This window comes from Sinocyclocheilus anshuiensis, unplaced genomic scaffold (genome assembly GCF_001515605.1).
Source record: "Sinocyclocheilus anshuiensis isolate Anshui unplaced genomic scaffold, SAMN03320099.WGS_v1.1 scaffold1316, whole genome shotgun sequence".
Classification (NCBI taxonomy): Eukaryota; Metazoa; Chordata; class Actinopteri; order Cypriniformes; family Cyprinidae; genus Sinocyclocheilus; species Sinocyclocheilus anshuiensis.
The window spans coordinates 1,095,609-1,101,169 of record NW_015542553.1 but is presented as its reverse complement, the minus strand read 5'-3'; the positions used below and the strand labels follow the sequence as shown (position 1 = coordinate 1,101,169).

General features: G+C 36.6%; 1 long non-coding RNA gene across 1 annotated transcript in view; it reads right to left on the bottom strand.

The window, feature by feature from the left end:
• Positions 1-2,897: 2,897 nt before the first annotated feature.
• Positions 2,898-5,561, bottom strand: part of LOC107694245 (uncharacterized) — a 7,022-nt gene continuing 4,358 nt past the window's right edge. Inside the window, exon 3 of the long non-coding RNA XR_001634834.1 lies at positions 2,898-2,975. This is a non-coding gene — a long non-coding RNA (uncharacterized LOC107694245). The remainder of the gene's footprint in view (positions 2,976-5,561) is intronic.

Sequence of the window (5,561 nt, the reverse complement as noted above, 5' to 3'; positions counted from 1 at the left end):
TGCGGTTTGTGGTGGTGTTTTTTTTTTTTTTTTTTTTTTTTTTTTTTTTTTAAATCTTATCAACCCCAGACTTTAGTAGTTTATATGAACACAATTTAAAATTAAAATAAATATCCATTTTAAACCATTTGATTAAATGTTACAGTCTTATTTATTTATTTTGTTTAGAAAAAGCAACAAAACATTATATCCTTTTATACAAATTTTAGGGTGACGTAATATCTATTTTAAACCAATTGAATAAATATCACATTTTCCAAGATTTATTGGTTGATTGAGTTCCTTTTATTTATTTACTTGATGTAAATATCTATTTAAAAAACATTTGATTAAATATAAAATTTTCCATGATTTATGAATTTGCTCAGTTTTTTTTTGCAAGGCAACAAAGCATATTATTATATCCTTATATACAAATCTCAGGGTGACAAGATCATTTTTAATGTAAAAATATTTTTTGTTAGAGTTCAGATTAGACTTTAACACAGATACAGCTCAGAGCATCCCGACCAGCAGAATATCTGTTTGTCCAGATGAGGAAATGTTCAGGAAACCTGTTTGAAAGTATTAATTCTTTTTTGCTACTTCGCGCATTGCTTGTCACAATTTAGTCAGAACGTTTTGTAACAAGCATTTCTTTCTTCCCTTTAAAAGAATCACACACACGAAAAAAATCAATCAATCAATCATGCAATCAAATAATTACAGCTTGATGTTATTTAATGTCTTTCTAAATGACATTCTAAGTTTCTATTTTAAGTGACATTTTGCAGCAACTCTGGAAGGTTATAGCACACAACCTAATAATACATGTTATTGTGAGATCACTGATGTGAGGGTCGCATGAGGCAAACCAAAACAAGGTAACTAGGTCTTTGGCTGTACAATCTCTTGTTGATTTGTATAATTTGCTGTTTTAGAGTGAGGCGGGGAAGGAGAGCGCTTGTATGAGAGAGAACCGAACACAAATAATGCAGTATGATTTTGCAAAAGGACCTGTTAATGGCCAACACATGAATTGATCTCTCACCAGTCTCACCAATAATTGGGATGCAGACTGTGGTGTCACTTTATTGATTTTTCACTGGTAGCCAACTTGCACCCATGTTGTAGGACAACGATGACTAAATAGCAGCCAGACCAATGATCTTAATGCTAGGAGCCAAGCACAGCTATTGATTTCATTACTGAATGCCTCCTAGGCTCCAAGCACATACATTTTTGTATCGACCCAAGGCGGCGTCTACATTTCTTCCAGCACTGTCACATGCACTGTGCCTGGACATTCAAAAGCAGAATGCTGAGTATGTACAAATACTTGCTTCGGTGCATGTGTACGCCATAAATTTCACATCATGCAATCAGCTTGTGAAGGTGACCTGCTTTGATAGGGCTGACAGTTTTATGCCGTACGTCTACCTCTGTTTTTTACATGGTTCTCTGGAATACTTGATTCTGATTTGCCAACTGTGCATTATGCTAAATATTTTTGCATAATGATTACCAAACAGTATGTCTGACCACTGTCCATGTCAACTTAACAGTGCTACCAAAGTCCATTTCAAAGAAAATCAGGTCACTCTGCGGCCATATTTGCAATTCCTCCAGGCAGCTATTTTAGGCATGCAAGACTAACTCGAGTTACTTGAATGGTGAAATACTCAAACCTTGTTTCTTATGCTAAAATAGTACTTAAATGCAAGCATTTCAGGTACAGCCAGTGTGCATGTCCAGTTGCAAGCGACACTGAAGCCTGATTTATACTCGTCACTGGCAGATGTAACTTTAGCCAACAATAAACTACTTTAAGGCAAAATTTGCTGAAAAGATGTGGAAAGAACTTATAACATCATACGCAAATATATTTTTACATTCCTAAAAAGTATATATGGAAGAGTGTAAGCATTTTAGAGAACATTGTTTATGCATTTACATGGATAACTGTTACTATGGCAACGGGAGCTTAATGGCAACTGCAGTGACATGAAGATTTTACCAACTGGCGATTGGCTGGTGATTTACTGGTGATTTATTCCACCATATTGCATGCTGCAGTTTATCCCATTCGTAGTAATAGGAGTGAACCATCTAGATATACTCTACATGCTTATATTCTCCAGTCTCATATTATTCTGCGCTAAATAAAATCTTAGTAATATGAGTTAATGAGATAAAAAGTCAATTATGATGTAATACGTCAAAATGATTAGACACCAAGTCAGAATTCTGAGGCAAAAAGTTGAAATAAAGTCAAAATTGAGATGAAATGTTGAAATCATAGCGTTGGAATTATGAGATACTAGACCAGGGTTTCTCAAATCTTGCCCTGGAGGGCCAATGCGCTGCAGAGTTTAGCTCCAACCCTGATCAAACTCACCTACCTGTGATTTTCTAATGATCCTGAAGACAATGATTAGCATGCTCAGGTGTGTTTGATTAGGGTTAGAACTAAACTCTGCAGGAAAGTGGAGAATCCCTGTTCTAGACTTACTATGTCTTAGTACTGTATGTATACTTTTTGTCATAATTTTTACTTTTTATCTCATGAACACAACTTAGACATATTAAGTCATATTTATGAGATAAAAAGGCGGGGTTTTTTTCATACTTATGACTTTTTATCTCATAATTGTGACTTTGGGGTATCTAATAATTTAGTCTTTTTATGTCAATTACGATTTACCAAAACATGATCTTTTTTTCTTATGTAACAGTACTGGTCTTCCATATAAAACCTTAGACAGACAACTAAAAGCTTAATAATTTAGATTGGAAGAACAACAAACCAGTAAGAGATACAAAGAGTGAAAACGGTATGCAAAAAAATAAATGAATTAAATAAATAAATAAATAAAACGTGAAGGGCCTTTAAAATGAAGTACACTTTTTTACCTTGCTTAATATTGGCCATCCATTGAGGGTGTCCCCTGCCTGTGGTCCGAGACACTGGGATAGGCTCCAAACCATCTGCAACCCTGCAGAAGATAAAGTGTTATGGAAAATGGATGGATGGATGGACCTTGCTTAATGTTAGAGATCCCCTTAGTCCATCTGTACTGCAACTGCAAACATCTAGCAATGTCACCTAAGGTTACCAGAAGGAAATATCACAGAAAAAACATGACGGCTTCTGGTTAAGAATCTTGTGTACTATTGAAAGTTGTCCTACAGTTCCCGTAGGTGCCTGTTAAGTTCTTTCAGTCTTTAATAATCTATCCATCGACAATGACCCTTAACTAGCAAAGCCATTAGGAAAAGAGGTCACTTGTTCTGCACTTAATTACAGCAAACACTGGTGCTCATTATCGTAAAGAGCTTGTTTCCCCATCAGCTTCACCTAAACTCTGAGTTCAATGACAAAATTTGTCAACCTGTACAATTGCTAATGATCAATTATGAAAATCAAACACACAAACGACAGTTAAGTGGAGACTCAAGTGTCACTTTCAGAAACATTACCAACACAAATCATGTACATATTTCAAAAAGCACTGCATTGAAATAAGTCTGATGCAATGGGTTGTGGGTTCGAATCCCAGGAAACACATACTGATAAAATGTATCTGTAAATCACTTTGGATAAATGTTTCAGCCAAAAGCATACATTAATGGGATTTACTAAGAAACAGAAACAACTCTATCATTCGAAATATTATAATGCTAGTGTTTATGAAGGTTTTAAATTCAGCTAACCAGTGCATGTTAACTGATAAGTCTACAGACGGCTTTCAAGCAAGTTAATATTCAAATTTTCAAAACTGCAACTACAGGCAAAGTTTTGCAAAACTAAATACCTCAAAGTACTTCAGTCAATGAACTCTCTGTTCATCATCTCACATTTCCGACAGTAGCTTGACACCTTTCTGTGACACAGGCCTATGAGTGAGTTACGTCAGAGTAGTTATGGGCAGAAGGTCTCATATCGGATATGGCTCCGGGATGCAAATTAAGATAATTACGTACTATGAATTCCTGTATAAGTGACCCTCCAAACGCAGACGATACCGTGTTCACGCTTACTTAACGCACATCTGAACAAAAGCGAGTGTTCCTGCTAGGTGTAACGCTTGGGCCTCGGCGCTCTGCAGGAGGGCTCGTCTCATTAGGATGCTTATTTTAACGAAGCGTCTCCACACTGCAGATCACTACGTGGCCCCATGGATCCGCTGTCCTCCTCACAAAGGGAAATAAATCTCTTTTCGGCAGGATAATTACCAAGATAATTTTATCCGTAATGATGCTTGTCAGTCAGAAGAGCTGATGAAATTAGAGATGTTCTTGTGTAAGGAAAAAAAAAAGAGAGAGAGAGAGAAAATCCCAGCAGATTTATCCGTCAAGATTGAAAAGAGATGAATAAAGAAACTAGCGAAAGAACTTTCTTGTCTTCAACCTTACACATAATGGTGTTCGGATGAATCTTACACAAACATCAGGGTGTTATTAAAGGAACGGTTCACCTAAATGTGAAAATTCTGTCAATAATTAATGGAATTATGTAGAAATATAATTTCTTTCTGTAGCTCTAACAGTTTAGCATGGTGTGAGGTCACTGGTTCGATTCCCAGGGAAAGCAAAAACTGATAAATATGTGTAATTTAAATGCAATGACGTTTTGTATAATAAATGGCTTAACATGACTAATCCACTATACTTCATGACATCTGAAGTCATACGATGGCTTTGTGTGAGGAACAGGCCACAGTAAATAAATAAATAAATAAATAAATAAATACACTATTGGCATTGGTTGCAAAAGCCACGCCGTTTTTGTGTTTGTCCCTTTAAATGCAAATGAGCTGGTGCTCCTGCCTCTCTTTTCAAAAGAGGGTGGAGCTTCAAGAGCTACAGGCAGAGCCGATCCTCCCTATACGCAAAATACGCAAGCTGCGTAGGGCCCCCGAAACACCAGGGGGCCCCCTTGCTCTCAAAGATGATTTAATTTTAGTTTCGTTTTTTAATGTCGCCCTTTCTACGTAAAAATCAGTCAAATCATGTAATGTGAATGTCGTACAGTCTTGCTTGAGACTAAAAAAACAAGTTGAAAGTGTACCGAGCCGCGGAAGAGACAGTTTCTCAAAAGCTTTCCGCGAGCGCGATTCGAGATGAGTGAAACACGGACAAATGCGTTTCATTCATTCGTTCATAACCACTCATACCCCACTCATATGTTCGTTGGTGCATCCCGAAACACAACACTTGCAATGCCTCTTTGGCGCTGACATTGTATCTGCAGCAGCTACAGCAAGAAAACAGTAATGGTGGACTTGCTGCTATTCACTCAGAATTAAAATGTTTCAGTGCACTAATCACTTACTCTTTTTAAAGTCAGCTGAAGTATTGAATAATTTGAAGTAACAGAATGAATGACCATTGTTGACTTTACATTAATGTTGGTGTTAGAGATAAATCAATCTCTTGGCTGGTACATAATAAATGCTTGCTTTCCATCAGTGGACATCATATATATCTTGACACTTAATTTGCTGTTCACACACCTGGCAGTAAACATGTAGACACACTCAACTTTATAGTTAAACACTACGATAATCTTGCACAGCCTT